This window comes from Castor canadensis, chromosome 2 (genome assembly GCF_047511655.1).
Source record: "Castor canadensis chromosome 2, mCasCan1.hap1v2, whole genome shotgun sequence".
Lineage (NCBI taxonomy): Eukaryota > Metazoa > Chordata > Mammalia > Rodentia > Castoridae > Castor > Castor canadensis.
Genome location: NC_133387.1, coordinates 169,453,707 through 169,476,534, shown reverse-complemented (window position 1 = coordinate 169,476,534; position 22,828 = coordinate 169,453,707). Strand labels below are relative to the sequence as shown.

Below are 22,828 nucleotides of genomic sequence, written 5' to 3'. Positions count from 1 at the left end.
ACTAGTTTTCTCACCTCTGCTTTCCTTGGTACCTGGTGCCTCTTATTCTTGATCCTGTCCAGGGTTTTGCAGGGAAAATTGACCAGCCATTTTTGCTCTAAACTGTTGTAGGCTTACTTGTGATCTTTGTCCACTCTCCCAAGTTACTTATGAAGTGTCTGTCTGTATCTAATATAATAATAGGAGGTATAAAGACTTCTAAGTATTTAGAATGAAGGACCTTGGAGACAATTGCTTTCTACAGATCTAACTGGTGCAGGGCACATTGAAGCTGATAAGAAGAAGAAGGAGAAGAAGGAAGAAAAAAACTATAGATGTTAAGTGTCTTTTGAAACAATCTTTTTTCCGAAATTTTTGCACTAACCCACAGATTTTTCTAAGAAAAATACAGGATAGTTCTGGTTTTTTAAACTCTTTTTATAGAAAACTGATCAAGCATTATTTTCATGCAGTGGTTTACTAACTAACAGATATCATGAGTGATAACTACTTGAATTACCAAAACTTTATTTTAAAGTTTTTATTCTTAATTTCCTTTGTTTCTGTTCTATACAGCTCTGGTTCAGAGTGAAAAAGTATTTTAAGTAAAGGAATTTCCTCAATGAATGATTAATTGCTTAAAAACAAACAGAAAGATGAACTTTCATCATTTATGCTAATAAACTATGAAAAAATGCTGTCCCTAGATAAAAGAAATGCATTAACTTTTAGTGACAACACTTATGCAGAAATTAGCTAATAGGTAATCTAGAGGACATGGTTAATGTTCATTTGTAAACATCATTTCTTTTTCTTTCATTTACATGTGCATACAATGTTAGGGTCATTTCTCCCCCCTTCCTCTGCTCCCTCCCTTACCTCCCTATCCCCTCCCTCTCCCCGCACCCCTCGCTACCAGGCAGAAACTATTTTGCCCTTATCTCTAATTTTGTTGAAGAGAGAGTATAAGCAATAATAGGAAGGACCAAGGGTTTTTGCTAGTTGAGAGAAGAATAGCTGTACAAGGAGTTGACTTGCATTGCTTTCCTGTGGATGTGTGTTACCTTCTAAATTAATTCTTCTTGAACTAACCTTTTCTCTAGTTCCTGGTTCACTTCTCCTATTGCCCTCTGTCACTTTAAAGTATCTGCATTAGTTTCTGTACATTGAGGGCAACAAATGCTATCTAGTTGTAAACATCATTTTTAAAAACCCAAATATTTAAAGCAAGATGGAAATTACCTTTGGGATTACAGATTTATCATTTGTGATTGGTATAATCCATCTTATTACCAACCTAGAAACACTGGAGATAGGTTTGTGGAGGTGATAAGCTTTCTTGTGATGCTATTTATGTCAAAACACCCAGCACTCAATACCCATGGATTCAAATATTAATAACAAAAATTGTGTTTCTGTATCATAGGTATGTCTACACATGTATTATCCTTTGTGGTGTTTTAAAGTGTGGCCTACAAATGATTTCTGAGTTTCACCCCCAGCAGATCTAGTCAAAGCACTGAGCTTGACTAGAATCTGCATTTAGAAAATGACTTTGGGTGATTCTTAGGTATAACATTTGAAAATCCCTATGCAAGAAGAAGGAAGAGGATAGAGAGCTCATCAATAGAACTGTTTTATTTGCTATAGTGAGAAAGTCAATAAGAACATGCAAATCCCTATAGTGCATCTGGTAGACAAACTCTAATCTCTTCCCTATTCAGACCTCATTTCCTTTTTCGACAATGCCTTCTGCTGCAATCAGGAGCCATTCACAGAGCTGTTCCTTGGGTTCTTTATTATTTGTGCCTATCAGCTTGATGGATAGAGGAGCAGGTTCTGGAGCAGACACATATGACCTACTTTGCTATGCCAGTCTCTTTTGCCTTGTTTTTTCCCCATGGGAAGATCTGCAGTGGACCATTGATTTTGAGTTGGTTTACACTAGAAATGGTAAAATTAGTCTTAATTTAGACTGTATAATTTTATTCAATACCAATCAGAAATGCCATTGTGAAGTACAAATATATTTGCCTCTTACATTCTTTTGTTACACTAAAGGATTACAGGTTACCAAGAAACATTAGAAACGATTTTCCCCCAGCCCTCTCCCTGCCTTCATCCCAACTAGCATCCTTGAACTTGAGTTAATTTCCCTTAGAGAACTTTACTTTTCCTCCTCTTATTTTTACCTTCTGCCTTGTGGCCTTTGTTATTGAATTTGTGAATTACAGCCTCCTGAAGCAATGGGAGTGAGCTCTCAGCCTTCACCAACAGTCTCTTTACGCTGCTCTTATAGACATACATTCTCACTAAACCCTGCTCCTCACATTTCGGGAGCAAGCAATGTCCATCCTCTTTCCAATACTTTCCTGCCTCCCTGGATTTATGCATCACCTGAGTTCATCACATCCCAGCCTCAGGGTGTATTTCCTAATGAAATTTTAAAATGGGAAGGCCATTCTCTTGTGGTTAAGGAACTAATATGACTTTTTACATTTGTGTGAAGCATACTAAAGTTCTTCTGCAATGCTGACAGAAAGAGGAGTGGGAATGGAAGGCAGGTTATGCTGCTTTCTATATCAAGAGGCAGAAATAAGAGGAGTCAGGTCTAATTCAATTTTAGGCATAGTTCAGAAAAAAGCAGCAAGGAACTAGATAGAAGACTAACTGCCGATTCGGATTGTAGGCATCTCAAAATATGTCTTCTTTGCCCCTGTAATTGAAATTGCTGAAGAGGTAGTAAGGTAGAATCACTAAAAATTTGAGCTTTGATGTCAGATTACTTGGGTTTAAGGCTCCGACTTAAGCATGTACAAGTTGTGGGCCTTTGGCATGCTGTTTTACATTTTTGCCATACAATCTCCTCTTCTGTAATATAAAATGCTTCTTAGGGTTGTTTGTGGCATTCACTGAGATAGTTGTGTTTCAGCATCCAGCACCTAATAAGTGACTATTCTGATCACTGCTTTGACCCTGCTGTCTATTACAGTACCAAACTTACCTTGCTTTTGGTGTTTATAAACCACTATGTGGACTCTGGCACTCTGGATTCTGATCACTCATATTGCATTTTGTTTTCCCAATTCAGAGGCTGCAGTTCTCACTGTAAAGTTCAGACAATAGAAAGGAGCAATTATGGAGCTCTTCAGAGATGCTGGGGCTCCCCTCACAAACTCACTACCCAAAATTGGGGTGAAAGCTATGTTTTTTGGACTCTTCCAATGTAGACTTTTAATAACAAATCAAGTCTAACATTCCAGTCTCCCTAGGCCTTGGAATCACTTTCTTTATACAAAACTAAGACAAGTCTAGTCTTTCTTGCTTACGTACTCTTGGCCACTTTTGGTCAAGAATCCTTTTTTTACTCTGTGGGTTTTAATATTGAATGCAGATACTCTACCTAGTGGGCGTATATCAACAAATACAGCTTGATCTAACTCTATATCACTTTTACTATGATCCCACACTATGAGTATCTATTTGCAAAAATATTCCCTGGATTTCTCTCTATATAAACTCTAGTAGTTTCTTGGGAGTATAGCATACCTCCTCATGTATCACACTCTCTACCTCACATTTAGGGGCTTGTTAGTATGTCAGCCGAATGCTATATTTAGAAACAGAAGGGTGGTGAGGGTGAGTCCTGAAAAGAATTAGCATTGTCCAACTGCCCTACCAGACAATTGTCTTTGGGGAGGCGACTATGATTTCCTCCAGCAATGCAGAATTAATCTCCCCATATGGGGATGGATGAGCTGATTCCACTTGGAATGGAGAGAATGCTTTTCTTCTGGCAAAGTAGTCTCATTAGAACTTAGGGGCTCAATGTCCCCAATTTCACAAGGTCTTCTCACACATCCCCATTCTAACCTTCAGGATCCCATTACTTTCTAATCAGTACCCTCATTCTTATAGATGCCCAGGGAGGATGATAATTCAGTCTGCATTCTAAATCAGCCCTTCACAGAGTGAGATTGTGGGACAAGATGGTGGAGTGATAGAAGCTTTCCCCATCTGACTCTGTGAATTAGAGACTGAAGAACAAAGAAAAGACTACATACAGAAGAGCAAAAGAGAGGAAGAGTACTGAAAACCACACACAGTGGGTAGGACTGCTGAAATATATGGTGAAACAGAAAGGCAATTAAGTAAATTAAGAAACAGTTTGCAGCTCCAGCTCTAGAATCCCTGTGGGGCAGTGGAAGCTGAAACCTCCACACCAAGGTAAGCCAGGCAATCTCCATGAAAGTATGGTAAACCTAGTTGTGGGACAAAAGGTACACCTGACGCAAACTCTAAGCTCGATGTGGGGATTTGATGGGACAGTAACTTCCCCAGCATGAAAAGCCAGCATCAGACAAGACAACCCTTCGTTCTCTGTATCTCAGAGAACAATGGCAAGGAGCCATGTGGCAAGGAGCCATCTTGAGAGAGGGTCTCTAATCAAGACTGAGGAACCTGGGGGGTTCTTGAAAATAAGGAGAAATCACTGTTCAGGCTGTTTGAGACAGCCGGCTTCAGTGTAGGAGAGGGGACTACCTGAGAGATTCATGAAGAGAGAGAGGGTTTGACTTGGACTAGCTGACAAGTTAAAGGGATCTGGGGGAGGGAAAAATTCAGTATTGGTGGCCCCACCTAAATGTCTGTGGAAAATTCCCAAAACAAAGCACCTAGCGGGTTTTCTGAAGCTCCTTTCTGGCAAGTAAGTTTTGAGACTGAGCAATCACGAAGATTTGAAAAATCACAACTCAAAGTTTTGGGACTTCCCGCCTCAGTTCCCATATGGGAGTCTGCCACCAGAGGGGCTGTGGAGAAGGAGAAAGTTTGACAGGGCAAACTGAGCCTGCCTGGCTCCCGCCGGAAATCAGTAAAAGGTCCGAGGTCCGCAGTCCTCATACCACAGCAACCCCATTGAATGAGGTCCTTTTAAAAACAGCACATCGCCCCCACGGACCAGCTCCAGTTAGAGCAGCTGCCTGCCAGCTCAGCTTTGAAACTGAGCAAGCCTGGGAGTTAAAGTGTCACAGCTCCAGAAGTCCCAGGTATTGGAAACAGTGTCTGTGTGGGAAACTGCTATTGGAGACAGAAGTAGAGAGGGAGAGATTTCAACAGGGGCAATCTGAAAAGCAGTAAAAGACCCGAGCAGTAATCCTGTCCTTTCAAGTTACAACAGTTCCATTAACTAAGGACCTATCCACGCAGGCCCTACTCACAGAACAAGTTCCTGCCCATTCAGATCTCTCCACATTTCAACAGGAAGTCTCAATCCACTATCTACTGAGGCCGTGAAGTTCCCCTAAAACTCCAAAGGCAAAGCGCTTTAAGAGAATTGCCCTGGAGTATGTCAACCACGCAGTGCAAACTTCCCTCCCCTGTGGCCCCTGACAACACCGTAAGCTTAGAGGTGCAACTCCACCTTCCTGACGATGTTCCCATAACAACTGGGGCAAGAATTTACTTAGACAAAACTCAGCGAATACCAACACTTTCTTCAGCAAGAAATAAAACTTCTTCCTGTTCCTACTTTTTTTCTTTCCATCAAATTTTGTTTTGTTTGGCTATTTCTTTCCTTTTTTTTTCAATTTGATTTCTAGTTGTTAGAATTTTTTTTCTCATCCCCCAAACCATTCTGTATTTTTCGGTTGTAACATAAAGCTCTCTTGTACTATTATCTTCTATATCTACTTTTCCTTCTTTTCATCTCCTCACTCTCTTCCCTTTCCCATGCTCATCCCTTACATTAATCAATTTCAATCCTTATACCTTTTAACCAGTAATAAACTCCCAGATCATCCCTTGAGAAACTTGAATTTATCTTCCATATGACCCAGGTGAGAAGGTAAATAAGGGGTTCTAATTGTTTCTTACCCATTCAAATACTTGATTTTTTGCTGAATTGTTAACCTTGTTACTTCAGTGAGAGGAAATATAAGAGAAATTTAGACCAACAGATGTGCAAGTCACAGCATAGAAATTTAAATATAAAAAACCAAGGCAGTGTCTCCTCTCCAAAACCCATAACAAATCAACAATTGAATCCAAAGATAATGAATTGGCCAAAATGTCTGAGAAAAACTCACAAGTCCACTACTAAAAATGACTAGTGACCTCAAAGAGGATTCAAATAAACAAATAAATGAAGTTAGGAAATCAATCCAAGACTAAGACAAGAAATTCAGCATTATGGAAGAGAAATTCATTGAGGAAATGGAAATTATGAACAATAATCAAATAGAATTGTCAAAAATGAAAACCTCAATAAACTAAATAAAAATTATAGTGGATAACATCAGCAGACAAGCAAATAGAAGAAAGAATATTAGAATTGGGACAAGATTGAAGAGATATTGCACATGATCAAAAGTAAAAAATGAATACACATGATTACAATGTGATCTACTACAGGAAAGAACAGTGAAAACATGGGAAAGCATAGGCATTGATAATAACTTCATGACTAGAGGTCCAACAGCTCAGTATTTGAGAGGAAAGATTGACAAATAGGACAGCATCTTCCTCACAGCAAAGAAAACAGTTGCTAGACTGAAAAGACAGCCCACAGAATGGGAGAAAATCTTTGCCAACTATACGTTTGACAAAGGATTAATAACAAGAATATACATTTGACAAGGGGTTAATAACAAGAATAGGCATTTGACAAGGGGTTAATAACAAGAATATATAGGGAGTTCAAAATGACTAATCTAGCAAAGAATCAGCAACCCATTGAATGAACTGAACAGACAGTTCTCAAGTGAAGAAGTACAAATGGCCAGTAAATGCAAGAAGAAATGCATAACATCTTTGACCATAAAGGAAACTTGAGATTTTGCCTCACTCCAATCAGAATGGCTATCATGGAGGACACAAGCAAGAACAAATGTTGGTGAGGATGTGGGGAAAAGGAAGCCTTACTTACTGTTGGGAATGTAAATTAGTATAACTGCTGTGGAAAGCAGTATGGAGATTCCTCAAAATCTAGAAAGAGATACCATACAATCCAGCAATACCACTCCTGGGCACATATCTGAAGTACAACCACTTGTATACCCATGCTTTTGCAGCACTATTCACAGTAGCCAAGATTTGGAAACAGCCCAGACAGATGAATTAAGAAAATGTGGTATATATACACAAAATGGCATTATTCAGTCATAAAATGAAAATAAAATTATGTTGTTTGCAGGTAAATGTGTGGAACTAGAGTTCACCATGTTAAGGGAAGTAAGCCATGCTCAGAATGCTTTCCCTCATATGTGGAAGCTACACCTGTAAGATAAACATATACATGAATACATATATGATCAAATATACATCTCTCTCTCTTTATATATGTGTGTGTGTGTGTGTGTGTGTGTGTGTGTGTGTGCTTTTGTATATGTGCTCTCTCTCTCCTTCTCAGGAGAGCATGGTTGTATTAGTGGGTCTGTTTGAGGAGCCTACAGGGAGGCAGGAGAGGAAGAGAATATAGACAGGGAATCATACTAAAACACAATACATCTGTATATGAATAGTATAATGTAATACACTGTAACCTGTTGAATAATAGGGAAGCAGGGTGATAGAGAAAGAGTAATAGAGAGTGTTAATCTGACTTAAGTACAATATATACACATGTGAAATACCAAGGTGAAAACCCATTGAACAGTCATTATACACTTCAAAAATGAAAGGCAAGAAGGTAAAACAGGTCTTATGGGTACCAGTGGGAGGGAGTGGTGCAAATGTAGAGGGTGAAGAAGGGCTAAGATGGTGAATGTACTTTGTACCCAAATATGGAAATAGAATAATGAAAACTGTTAAATTTTTTAGGAAGAGAGAGGGAGAATGAAGGAGAATGATGGAAGGGGTAAATCAAACTAAGATACATTGTAAGCACAAATATAAATGTTATTATGTATACCCCCTGTACAACTATTATATACTAATTAACAATTAAGCAACTACTTCATCAAACATAGTGGAGTAACTTCCAGGAATCATTAATTCAAAACATATTTCCAGCACATTTATTTGAGAACAGGGGAAGCAGAGATCTATAACCTTGTGATTTTGATCAGAGAATACTGGAATTTCAGTATTCTTCCATGTTACTTTGAAAGATTTTTGTGGAAAGTAGAAATCAATGTAGAATGTCATTTCATTCTCAGTTATAACTCAGGGTAAACTAAAGCCACTTTACTTGTTTTGATACCCTGAGAACTGCAAGTCCAGTTGCTGGGCAATATTGACAATGATAATAAATTGATGGCCATAAAATTTATCTTGTGCCACACACTGGGTTGCATATTTTCATAGATGAACTATGCACTTACAAACACTTTACATGAAACAACATGTTTCAATGTTTGATTTAAAAAGTGAAGCTCAATGAGATTAAATAAGTTGCCTAAGTCCAACTAACTCTTACAGAGTAGATGTGTGAAACAAATCCAGACAGGACTGGAGCCAAAGTCTGGGATTTAATCTAGTCCCAATCCTTGATTTTCTCAATGGAGCTCTAAAAGACAAAATATATTTTTAACAAGTTCCTTTTGATTTAAAAAGTTCACACATTTTTTATTCCATATTATACTTGGAACTCCAAGGTTTCCCATATTTAAGCATGGCTGCCTACAATCTTTTTTTTTTTTTTTAAACAGGCTGTGTCCCAATAAATTTTACACATTTAAAGAAAATAAAAGTCAACTTCTGAGAAGAAAATATATTGTACCTGCCTATCAATGGTTGTATTTTTCTGCATATCTTTATATTTTTGTTGCATATCTTTTAAAAAGACATATCTTTCTAAAAATCATTACCTGCAATGAATCGACAACTCCAAAAAAGACATTCTATAAAATACTAGGAAATGTCTCTAGCCTGTTCTGAAATCACCTTCCTGTACTAAGAATCCCTTTTTTTTTTTTAGAGTGGATTCCAAGTCTTTTTGATTGTGCAACTCTAAAAAATATACACACAGCTCCAAACATGTTCTGTTTATTTATTTATTATTCTTCATCTAAGCTACCAAGATCTGTTGCTTACATCCTGCAACTCCCTCCCAGCTTCCTAGTCTCTTACTTTTTTCCCTTGTGATTTATTTCCAATACCAAAGCCAGTGTGATCTTTTAAATAGGTAAATTGAATCATGGGGCTAACTTTCTCCAATATCATCTTTCTCATTCAGAACAGAATCATATACTTTAAGGTGCTTACAAAGACTCTTCTAGTTTGCCTTCTGTCTGTCCTTCTGACCTTTTCCCCTATCTTTGGCAATCTTATTCACTCCAATTTACTGTTTTAGCCATGCCATTGGATAGCGACCTTGCTCTTTCTCAGATATGTCAGGGCAGGTCCTGCTTTCCAGCCAGTGCACCTGTGGTGTCATAGGCCAGAACTTTGCCTGGTTTCCTCCTTCATGCCTTCCAGATCCAGCTTCATCAAAGAGGCTCATATGACCATCCTTCCTCAAGCAGCCCATTCTCCTCAGTCAGACTCAGCTCCAATCATGTTCTGTTTGATTGATGGACCATGTTTATTTTTATTTTTTTACTTTGCATCATTTATCATCACTTGATGTGTATTTACATTATCACTTGTTTATTTTCTGTATTGCCCCATATAGCTTTTGTGAAAGCAAAGATATTTGTCATTTTGTTCACATTTATATCCCATGCTAGAAGTGTTTGGCACACAGAAGACACTTGACATTGTGGATGGAGTAGATGAATGAATAAATGAGTGAACATATTTAATTCAGAGTTACAAACTGTATGCATTACAACACTTACACAAAATACAAATTTTTTCAAAATGATGCCATAAAAAACACAAAGTCCTGATAGTACCTTTTGTACATGAAGGGACTGTTTTCATTTCTGAGATATTCTACAAAGCAGAGAGATCAAGGAGGAAAAGGAGAATCCCCAATATTTTGCTCATTTAGCTTGCATTGTACAACTGTACAATTTGGCCTTCTCTTAAAAAGGCATTTTTTTATCTCTAGATCATAAAATCTTAAAAACAAAAGTAAAATCATGGGCTGTTCTAAACCTTGAAGGTCATGTGAGTCTGGCCTTACTTGTGACCCTCTTAATATAGTTGATTCTTCCATACCTTGGAAAGTCTGGCCCATGAAAAACCAGCTTCATACAACAGAATTTGACCTGCTGGGCCAATTTACTTTCAAACTGAAGCATTTTCTGTTTTCTTGGCCTTTTGATATATGTTTTTACCTTCTGACTTCCAGCCTCTGAGTTTGTCCTCTTTACTTAGGTTCTGTACTCATTTGGTATCTATATGTCTAAGGTATAAGCATCCCTCAGATCTCTGAGTCCTCACAGCTTTAGAAAGATCCCATCCATCAATCAGGCAATATAGACCAGGTCTCCTGAACCAGTCACTAGCCCTAATAATGAGAGGGGATTAAAAAAATTCATTTATTTTATAAGTAAAAATTTTAAACCAAATGGAAAGCAAGATTAGAGCAAGCTTAGGAAAAGACTGGCAACTAGACCCACTTTCATATTTATTTTACCATGTTATCAGAAAAACTTTAAAATACTCTCTTGAAATGCAATTTTTTTAAACAGACAGATCATTAATCATATGTAAGCCTAATTTTAGGCTACTTAAACTTCACTTTTAATTTAAAAACTTGAGACAGTCAAATAGTTGATTTTGTAGTATGATGGTCTAGATATCTAGAGAAAATTTCTACAGCCAAGATAAAATCTTAACCTGAAATAGTTCACAATTGGGAATTCCCTTATTCATGGCAGAAATAAATACAAATTCTTTATGAAGAAACTTTGTTTTGAATGTCATCTTTTACATTTCAAATGGATGACATAATGAGAGACAGACCAATCAAAAATTACAAAATAAGTGGAATGATGGGAAGATGAAAAAGGGATGGAAAGCATTCTCCCTCCCCCCAAAATAAATTACTACAGGATTCAGAGAGAAATGAAGAAAACAGATACTCAGATCCAGACTCCAACAAAACAAAGATAAACTATACCAAGGAACCCAATGAAGCCCACAAAAACATTCTGAAAGAAGAAATCCTGCAAATAATCAATGAGAATTTCATGGAGATGTTACTAGACATGGTCAACCAAAATGTACAGGAGGCACTCAAGAAATTAAAAAACAACAAAAATAAAGAATATGAGAAAACACAAAAACAAATAAATGAACTCATAGGAGCCCTAACTTCAATCCTAGGATACTCTACCCAGCAAAACTATCATTCCAAAAAGATGGAGCAATAAAAGTGTTCCATGATAAGCAGAAACTAAAACAGTATATGACCACCAAGCTACCACTGCAAAAGATTCTTCAAGGAATTCTGCACACAGCAAATGAAAGCAAACAAAACCATGAAAGGGCAGGCAGTACCAAACCACAGGAGAAGGAAAGGTAAGAAAGTATGGAGTAACATTGATTCAGCTGCACACAATCAAACCCTTAAACAACAAAGACAACTGCATAACGGGATCACCACGTACTTACCAATACTGATACTGAATGTTAATGGACTAAATTCCCCCATCAAAAGACACCATTTGGCAAACTGGATTAAAAAGGAAGGTTCAACAATCTGCTGCCTACAGGAAACCCATCTCATTGACAGAAACAAGCTCTGGCTGAGAGTGAAAGGCTGGAAGAAGATTTACTAAGACAATGACGCTCAAAACCAGGCAGGGGTAGCAATACTTATCTCAGACAAAGTAGACTTCAAACTTACATTGATCAAATGAGATAAAGAAGGACATTCTATACTAATAAAAGGGGAAATACACCAAAAGGAAATAACAATTATCAACCTATATGCACCCAATCAGTGCACCCAATTTCATCAAACATACTCTGAAGGACCTAAAAACATATATAGACTTGAGTATAGTGGTAGTGGGAGACTTTAATATGTCCCGATCACCAAAAGATAGGTCATCCAAACAAAAAAATCAATAAAGAAATTCTAGAACTAAATCATACCATAGATCAAATGGACCTAGCTGATGTCTACAGAATATTTCATCCAATGACTGCACAATATACATTCTTCTCAGCAGCTCACAGAACCTTCTTCAAAATGTATCATACCTTAGGGCACAAAGCAAGCCTCAGCAAATATAAGAAAATAGATATAATCCCATGCATTCTGTCTGATCACAATGCATTAAAACTAGAAATTAAGAACAAAAACAACAGTAACACACAGGCAAACAATTGGAAGCTGAACAACACATTGCTCAATGATCAATGGGTCATTGATGAAATAAAAGAGGAAATTAAAAGGTTCCTGGAAGTTAATGAAAATGAAAACACGACCTACCAGAACCTATGGGGCACAGCAAATGCAGTCCTAAGAGGAAAGTTTATAGCCATGAGTGCATATATTAAAAGGACAGAAAGATCTCAAATCAATGACCTAATACTGCATCTCAAACTCCTAGAAATACAAGAACCAGCAAATCCCAAAAGAAGCAGAAGGAGAGAAATAATAAAAGCAAGGGTTGAAATCAATGAAATAGAAACAAAAAAACCATACAAAGAATCAATGGAACAAAAAGTTGGTTTTTTGAAAAAATAAATAAGATTGACAGACCCCTGGCAAGCCTGACTAAAATGTGGAGAGAAAAAACCCAAATCAGTAAAATCAGAAGTGCAAAAGGGGGGCGGGGAGAAGGAGTGAGTAATGACCCAGTCATTGTGTGCACATATGAATAAAGGAAATTAAAAAAAAAAGAAATGCAAAAGCAGAGATAACAATAACCACAGAAATCCAGGAAATTATCAGAGACTACTTTGAGAAACTATATTCTAATAAATTTGAAAATCTTGAAGAAATGGACAGATTTCTAGATACTTATGATCATCCAAAACTGAACCAAGAGGATATTAATCACCTGAATAGAGCTATAACACAAAATGAAACTGAAGCAGCAATTAAGAGTCTCCCAAAAAAGAAAAGTCAAGGACCTGATGGATTCTCTGCTGAGTTCTATCACTTAAAGAAGAACTAGTACCAACCCTCCTTAAACTGTTCTATGAAATAGAAAAAGAGGAAACACTGCCTAACTCATTGTATGAAGCCAATATTTCTGTCATCCAAAAACCAGACTAAGACACCTCCAAAAAGGAGAACTATAGCCCAATTTCCTTAATGGACATCAGTGCACAAATCCTCAATAAGATAATGGCAAACTGAATCCAACAACACACCCAGAAGATCATCCACCATGACAAAGTTGGCTTCATTCCAAGGATGCAGGGGTGGTTCAACATATGCAAATCTATAAATGTAATATATCACATTAATAGAAGCAAAGACAAAAACCACTTGATCATCTCAATAGATACAGAAAAAACCTTCAACAAGATCCAACACCACTTCATGATAAAAGCTCTAAGAAAACTAGGAATAGAAGGAATGTACCTCAACTTTGTAAAGGCTATATATAACAAACCTACAGCCAACATCATACTTAATGACTAGGATCCTCATTCTCCTAGTCAAAGAAGTCCAGGAACACTTCTTCATTTGGTTTCTAGGACCTGATTGTCCCTGAATTGTTCTCTTTCTCACCATTCCCGTCTTACATCTGGAGTCCCTCCACCTCATTCTGGGTCTCTTTTTCAATCACTAGAATACCCCCAGGTAATCTTGTCCTGTCTCATCAGCACTGGGGAAGGGTGGACTAGGATATAAAGCATTGACTGAGGTTGCACTGAGGTCATGAGCAGGAAAGTGCTTTGCTGTGGAGTACACTGCGAGAGAAGAGGAGAGACCACAGAGAGAGCAGGTAGAAACAGGGTTTTGGGGAAGACTTCAGTTCTTTTACTAGGGAAAGCACAAGAGGGATGAAGGGTAAAAAGGAATTTGCAAGCTTTTGTTTGTTTTTAATGGCAATATTGCAGCATTTGGACAATACGAGTTACCAAATGTGTCAGATTTTTTTTTTTGTTTTTTGGGTTTTTTGTATCCTTGGAAAATCAGGTATTTGGAATTTTCTTTGTAGCCTAGTTTTGAAGATTAGAAATATCTTTTCTTGTTTTTGAAAATGGTCAACAGTATAGTTTCTTTTACTGAAACTATATTGGGGTCTTTGTTGTTTTAATCTTTCCACATATAGGCATTGTGTTCCATGAAAAGAATGAAAAGGATATTACTCTAAAACAATTCTTTAAAAACAGAAACTATTCATTGTATATTATTTCCACTATGATATCATTTTAAAATATATAAACTGGATATTGTGCTCAAAAGAAAAAGCCACCAGAAGCTTGATTAGTCATTCAAGGAAGATCTATAGAGAGTCTGATGCAGGTAAAATTAGTCTTCATTTATTCAATCTTCATGATTTCTTCAGCAGAAAATGAGTTGTCAAATATTCAGTACTCATGGCAAGGTTCCTATTGAAGCATAGTAATTGCTGTTTTGCACACACACATACATACATTGAAGCATGAGTCTATACGTGTATGTACATAAACACACAGATATGTTCATATGTTTATGTGACATGTGTGAATACGTGTGAATGCATATGTGCTGCATTCATGCCTAGAATCCTGGCACTCAGGTGACTGATGCAGTATGGAGTTGGATGCTAGCCTCAGCTATATAGCAAGACTCTGTCTCAAAAAGCAAAACAATAATAATGAGTTTTGGTAAATCTGTCTTGAATAGGCTACATGCTCAAATAATTAATTGATTTTGCAAAACTTTGAGTTTCCCTCACGAGCACCCATAGAATGAGAACGTAGGAGCTATTCAAAGACAATTAAAACTAGACTTCAAGTATTCAGCACCTAACAGTTAAGATGAGACATTTACATAAATAATGATAATTGGCTTAAAATTAATAGAAGGATAAACAACTTGTGAAACTTCTTCTGCACAACCTTCCCCATCCCCAGCTCAGTATCTCACAGACGAGCACCTTTAGCTCTTTCTGCTTTCCATTCTAGAACTTGTTTCCTTATCTAAAGATAAAATCCTTCTTACTCCATTTCTTAATGTACCATACTTAGCATCCATTCATTGGCATAAGATGAGAATGCTGGCTTGCATAAGTTAGCCTCCATCACATACCCCTTCTGCTCCCTGCTTCCAATTTTAGTGATTTTATTGTATTTTTCCTTAACATTTTTCACACAACTCTATTTTTATTGAATAATAAATAAATCCAGGAGAACATGCATGCAATATGTATAATACATAGCATGATTTTTTTTTTTTTTAGTGCTGGGGATCAAATCCAAGGCTTACACATACTAAGTAACTTCTGTATAACTGAGCTGGGTCCGCAGCCATTGTTTTTTTTCAGATAGTCTCATTATGTAGCCCATACTGGCCTCTAACTTGAAAACCTCCTGCCTCCACCTCCCACGTGTGCCACCATGCCCAGTTTCCATACCCTTTATTCTCTTCTTCCCCTATTCCCAATGCTAGTCCCTTTCTGACCCCTTCAGAAATAACTACTACTCTGCACCATGTGTTTATTATTCTTTTGCTTGAGTCATAGTTCTAAAAATATTTATAACCTTAAATAATATATCTTTTCTTTTATCATGCTTTTAAACTTGACATATGTAGACTTTACTGAGTGTATTTCTGTGCCTATTGCTTTTTCTGCTAATTTTTTGTCTGTGAGATTTTTCCAGGTTGTAACATGTTGCCGTAATTCTTTCATTTTTTCCTGTTGTAATTGTATGAAAAAACAATTTATATATGCATTCTGGCTTTCATGCAATTTGCATTAATTCCACTGTATTCCACTAAAATAAATAATGCTGCAATGTATATTCCTTATGTACAAGAACTTCTCCAGGGCAGAGGTTGGGGAACTTTTTCCATAAGAGTCAGACAATAACTATTACTTGGCTTTTCAGGCTTCTTCTGTTTCTGTTACATGCTCTGGGCTTTTGTTTATTTATATGACTTTTATGACCAGTTACAAATGTAAATTATTGTTAACTATAAGCTTTACAAAAACATTACCCAGACTGGGTTTGGCCCAGGCCATAGTTTACCAAACACTGTTGTAGGGTAATATTTCTGTCATTTCAGAATGAGTCACAGTAAGTAGAACATTTTAGATCACAATCTTTCCATGCATGTGCACAAATTGCATAAAGAAAAGTGTTTAGTGACACCATACTGGGTTTGCTGTCTGTGATGTTGTTATTCTGGACCTTAAGAGAAGTTCTAGTTGTTACCCTTTAATTTTATAACCTGCCAACAAGTTCAGACATGCAGTTTTTGCGTTGAATTCTTAGATACTAAGAATTCCATGTCATTACTATGTAACGACAAACTGTTTTCCCAGTGGACATAACATTTGTACTCCCATCAGACGTGTATGAGTTTTTTGATGCATGTAATTTTGTCAAGTTTTATATGCTGACTTTCTGTTAGAAATGAAAGTATTTCAGATTTGTTTTTACTTCATAAAAATGTTTAATGGTAACATGCACATAACTTCACAGTTAAGTGAAGTTAATTACATTTGCACTGTTTTGTAACAACCACTGTTCTATTTTCTGTTTCTGTTGATTTCTCTGGGGACTACATTCAAGTGACATCATACAGTATTTTCCTTTTGTTATCTGACTTACTTCACTTAGCATTACTGCCTGTGACATTCATCTACTGTAGCATAAGTTTTTAAATTTTATTTTCTTTTAAGTTTCAATGATCTTGGTCATGTTTTAATGTTTCAATGATCTTGGCCTTTTCCTTTCTGTGGTGTAGTTGCCTTCTTCCTTTCCTTCCTCCTTCTCTTCCTCTTGCTCTCTCCCTCCCTCCCTTCCTTTCCTTTAAGGGATTATATACATGTTTTGTATCCTAATCTTTTTTCACTTATTTACACTCCAAATATCATTTCTGAATTGTAGCTAACAGGAAATGAAGGTCCTTTTGTAAGTTGAATGAAAGTACCACCAACTTGGGAACCCTCTAAATTCTAGCTTGATAGTTTTTGACCAACTAAGGAGGCCAGTTTGATATTCTGACTCACTAAGAAAAGGTCATGGCCATCCTCTAATAATTTGCTGTTAATTTTCCAGAGCCCAGCAGGATGTAGTTAGGGATCAGATACCCAGGAAATCATCTAATGAAGCTAAAGCTTCAGAGCCCCTTGCTTATGCAAGACCAACTTTGGTCATGTCATAGTTATCATGTCACAGTCTTTTTTGTTTAATAATCCATTACAATTATATAAGCTTCATATACCCACAAAACCTAGAACTGTCTGAGTCTAGTCCTTTGCATGTGACTTGTTCCTAACCCTGGACTCAACACTGTTCCTTCTATGCCTTGCCAAGCTTTGAAGATCACAGTGAAGCTTTGAAGTTCACTGAGTGTTTTCCTTAATTTTTATTCATTTATTTATTGCTTTTTAAAAATTTACATTATAATCAACATATAAAATCATAAAATTTGTACAAAATAATGAAATACCATGTAATGTTTCAACACATGTATAATTGGATAATGTTTAAATCAGGTTAAACTGTTTATCTCAGCAATCTATCATTTCCTTGTAGTTTTTTTTTTTTACCAAAATCCTTTCTTCTAGCTTTTTAAAATATACATTATGTGATTGTTACCTATAGTCACCCTACTGTGCACTCACACACAACAGTTTAACAAATTATCTCAAGGCAAGAGCCAACCATAATGATCTGACTGCTTCTATCTGGTTCTTATTTTCACTTAGTTCTAAGGATTTTTCATTTCCTTGCCAACTCATTGATGTGTATAACATATTTTAAAAGTATATTCTATTCAGCATGTTTGTTTAAATGTATCATGGGTAAAATTATCTAAATTGATGTTGCAAAAAATGGAGGATTCAATGGTAATATAATTTAGCTTATATGTCTTAGTCTATTAACTCATATAAATTGACTAAATGAGAACTATTGAGCCCCTAATTATTTCTTCAACTGACCCTTTGCACTCGTCACTCAGGTGCAGAATTAAATCAATTGTCATTTCAATCTTATGTTTTTGTCATCTGCTCAACATCCTGCCATATTGACCATATTGAAGCTTGATACAAACTGGTTTTAATATATATTACAAATACACACACACACACACACACACACACATACATATATACACAGATGAAACTTATTATTTGCAGATTCCATATTTGCAACTTAATCTACTTGCTAAAACTTATTTGTAACCCTAAAATCAATACTCAGTCATTCATGGGCATGTGAACAGCTGCAAAAATTTCAGTTGCCCTCTGTTTGTGTTCCCAGATGAGCCTGAACAAGGCAAGACCCTGCCTTTTTATTTATGGTCTCAAATTGTTGTCTTTTATAAAACAAGTATCCTTTTTGTGGTCAATTTGGTGACACGTTTTTCACATTCTTGTACCTTGGAGTGTGGTATTGAAGTGCTGTCTATTGTTTCTGAATTCAAGAAGCAATGATATGCCTTACAGAGAAAGTATGTGTGTTAGATAAACTTCATTTGTATAAGCTTCATTCAGGCATACATTATGATGCTGTTGGCTGTGGGTCCAATGTTAATGAATCAACAATATGGTACATTGGGAAAGATGAAGAGGAAATTTGCTGATCTGTACTTGGGGCTGTTCTGGAAAGTGCTAAATTAACTTCTATGGTGCATAATGAAGCAATGGAAAAGATGGCAAGGTGGTTAAATTTGTGGAGTCAGGAGATGATGACCAATAAAAAATAAGTCAGGAGAATGTTACTTTTCCTGGATAGTGCTGATAGCATGAACATTTCAAAGGTTGTTGTAGCGTGAAAAATGTTAAACATGCAGGTGACACAGGTTGTGAGGACGCAAAATGTAAAACTGGAAAAGGAAAGCTATTAAATGCTATACCATAAACAGTATACAGAAAAGCAGGCTTGTTTTACAGGGACATTGAAAAACTCACCAAAGTAGTGCCAGTAGTATATTTCAGTTGAAGAAAAGGTGATCTCAGGCTAGAGAGAACTTAACCTTGTCTCTTTCTCTCTTCTTTTCTGTGGTACTGGCGATTGAATCAAGGCCCTTACACATGGTAAGGAAGCACTGTACCACTGGAGCTATGCTGTCAGCTTTTTGTTTTTATTTTGTCTTTGAGCCAGGGTCTGGCTACCTTTTCCCTGGGCTGGCCTTGAGCTTACAGTCCTCCTGCCTCCACTTCTGAGTATCTGGGATTACACATTTGTACCATCATGTCTGGCTAACCTTTTATTTCTCTAGGAAATTGAAGAAAAATCAGTGCTTTTAAATTCAGTGTTTCTGTTGACTTGATGGAACATAACTGTTATGAGCAATGAGAACTGACTGTATGTAAGTATATATCTCTATCTCTGTTTGTCTTTAATATTTTCAGACAGTTGAATGTGTTATTAGATTTTTATGGAGAAATTATGAAATTTAGGGGAAATACATTCTTGTCTGCAGGAAAAGATGTTCTTATCTTACAGAAGTATACTGAAATATAAATTGTGTTATTGGAATGCCTATAGTTGATTTTTAAATTCTTAACCATGAAAATTAAAATGATTGAAAACTAATGTCTTTCTCTAGTCTACTCTTACATCAATTAATATCTTCTCTTCCTTTCATTTACTCTTCATTAACTACCAAGCTCTTCCTGCTTTACTGCCTTCCTTTCTCTCTTTTTCCCAAATTCACATTATACTTTGAAGAGCCTATACTGGACCCTCTAAATCCCTTGAATATTATTTCATATTTGCCATCTCCTTTATTTTTAATTGTTTTTAATTTAAGCATGCATTTTACATTTTAAACACTTTGTTTCTTCTATTGTTCCTTTCCTTATAATAAGTCATTCCTGCTTTATAGATGCAGTATGTTTTTGAAAATATCATTGGAATACACACATATCCCCTTCCCACACACACACTCTCTCTCTCATACATGGAGGTTGCATAACACAGATGCTGCTGTGCGCTCCATGATTGTGGTATGTCAGAGTGTGTGAACGAAGCGGGGTTAGACTAGGTGCCCACCTTCCACTGAAATGCCAATGTAAGTGGAGTATTACAGGGATTTTATAGTATATTTATGTAACCCATGTTCTCTTTGCAAAAAAAAAAGTCTGAAAATTATAAAAGTTTGTAAGGCAAAACGTAAATGTCCTATTTTTATTCATTCAAGTTTATCATTTTTGTTCCCTAGAAGCAATCATTTTAACATTGTATAATGGGCCTATTCGGCCACGAGTAATTTTTCTTTCTGTATAGACATGCCTTCTTTTTTCTTTAATTTTCATCTTTTTCTTTTAATATTTAAAAACCAATTTCCAACTCTTATAAAAGTGGCAAGAATGGTACAAAAACATCTGTATGGTAATTCAATGTTTAGTTTTTGGAGAAAATTTCATACCCGTTTCCTTAATGGTAATTTGATGTGTAGTGTTTTGGAGAAACTTTCATACCCATTTCCCTAATGACTGTACCAATTTACTTTCCCATTCCACCAGCCTTACAGTACTTATTTTTTATCTTTTTGATAAAAACTGTTCTAACAGGTGTGAGGTGATTTTTATTGCAATTTTGATTTATATTTCTCTAATGATTAGTGATGCTGGACATGTTTTTGCCTAGATGAGGCCATTTGTTTGTCTTTTTTAGAGAAATGTCTGTCAGATGCTTTGCCCATTTTAAAATGATATTATTTATTTTCTTTCTATTGAGTTGTTTGAGTTTCTTATATATTTTGGCCATTAATTCCTTGTCAGATATGGTTTGCAAATACTTTCTCCCATTCTGTGGGTTGTCTCTTCACTTCATTAATTGTTTCTCACTACATTGTGATCCAGCAGTCTCATTTCTGGGTGTATAATCAAGAGAACTAATATCAGTACTTAGAAGAGATAGCTACACTCCTATGTTCATTATAGTATTTTCACAGTTCTGGAAGCAGAAGTTCAAGGTCAAAGTGCAGAAAGGTGTGGTTTCTCCCGAGGTCCCTATCCTTGGCTTGCAGATGGCTACCTCTCACTGTACACTCATAGGATCTTTCTTTTCCGTGTGTTATTATGTATCTGGCCCATCATTACCTTTTGTATTTTTTGGGGGGGGAGGCAGGATCTTGCTTTTTTGCCCAGACTAGCTTTTAATTTTCAATCCTCCTGCCTCAGTACGAATATGCTCTTCTTATAAGGACAGTGGTTGGACTGGTTTAGGGTCCATCCATATGACCTCATTTAAATGTAATTACCTCTTTAAAACCTCTGTCTCTGAACATGTGGTTGGTGTCCTTTATTCACAGTTTCATTTTCCACAGTCACTTGTGGTCCAAAAATATTAAATGGAAAATTTGAGAAATAATTCATAAGTTTTGAATTGGTGAGTAGGGGGATAAATCTTGTACTACTGTGATTTGTCCTGTCCAGGACATGAGTCATCTCTGTTCAATATATCCACATTGTATATGTGCCCTTCATGTTAGTCACTTAATGCACTTTCAGTTACCAGATCAACTGTCAAGATATTGCAGTGCTTGTGTTCAAGCAACCTCTTATTTCACTTAATAATAGCTCTAAGACACAATAGGAATGAGATTGAAATTCAGATATGCCAAAGTGAAGCTGTAGGTGCTCCCCTTAAGTGAAAAGTTAAAATGCAGTAAGATATTTTGAAAGAAGGACACCACATTCACATAGGTTTATTATGATCATAATTAGGACCAACAATTATGATAATATTTGTTCTATTTTTTATGACAGTTGATAATCTTTTACCATGCTTAGCTTAAAATTAATACTTATCATAAATATGTCTAGGAAAAACCATAATGTATATAAGGTTCAATACTACCTGTGATTTTTGGAATTCACTAGGGATTTTGGAGCATATTCCCTGTAGATAAAGGGGGCAGACGAATTTGGTCACATTCTATAGTCACATATTATGAGGGTTGGGAATTCACTATAAGTATTTTGGGAAAGAACACTATTCAGTTCATAACACTGAGATTCAACAATGTTAACATCCTTCCATGTTCACTTTGTCAATCTCTGTACTTGTTTATACATGTTGCAATTTTTGACTACTTAGAAGATACAGACATGAGTCTTCATTATCCTTTAGTCCTTCAATGTCCATATCCTAAAAGCAAAAAATGCACTACTGAAAACCACAGTATAACCATCAAAATCCTAAATAATTGCTGATATTAATATTGCCTTCAAATCAAAGACCCACTCGAGTTTTGCTTTTTGTCCTCAAATACTCTTAAAGCATTGATACTTCCATTTAAAATCCTGTATAGTGTTCAGTTGTCTAATTCCTCTGATAGCCTTCAATCTCCAAGATGCCTTCCATCTTCCACTTGTCTTCTCTGACCTTATGTTTTGAACAGTACAGGCAAGTCTTTTTTCAGAAAGTCTCTTGGCTTAGGTTTGTGTGATGTTTCCTGCTGGTTAGATTCAGGTTAGGCAACTTTGGTGGGAACACTACAACTGTGGTGTGGCTCTTCCTAGTGCATCACATGCAATGAAAACCTGTTTCATTACCAATGGTATTAAATTTTCTCATATGTTTAAGATGATGCCTGCTAGGCTTCCCACTCTAATATTAGTTCATAAGAATCTTATTCTTTAATTAATTTTAGTTGACACTTTGCTATATTTTCTCCTACATATATTTTCCTTTTATTTATTTATATCAGTGTGGGCTCATGGGTTCCTATTTTATTTAATGTACTATAATCTGTAGAAATCTCAGATTGCTCTGTATTTCACTGTGAAATAAGATTTCATGCCCTTTTGATATGCCTACATTTTTCTGCAGTTCAAGGGCCACCATAGCTTATCCTACTCTGTGGGCAGAGACTGATGGA

At 36.3% G+C, this 22,828-nt stretch overlaps 1 long non-coding RNA gene across 2 annotated transcripts in view; it reads left to right on the top strand.

The window, feature by feature from the left end:
* LOC141420865 (uncharacterized) overlaps positions 1 to 22,828 on the top strand; it is a 145,834-nt gene that overhangs the window by 92,618 nt on the left and 30,388 nt on the right. Inside the window, exon 5 of one of the 2 annotated variants that reach the window (XR_012445547.1) lies at positions 19,217 to 19,716. The exons of the other annotated variant lie outside the window; for it this stretch is intronic. This is a non-coding gene — a long non-coding RNA (uncharacterized lncRNA). Of the gene's footprint in view, positions 1 to 19,216; positions 19,717 to 22,828 lie in introns of those variants that run through there. 2 annotated transcript variants of the gene reach the window in all.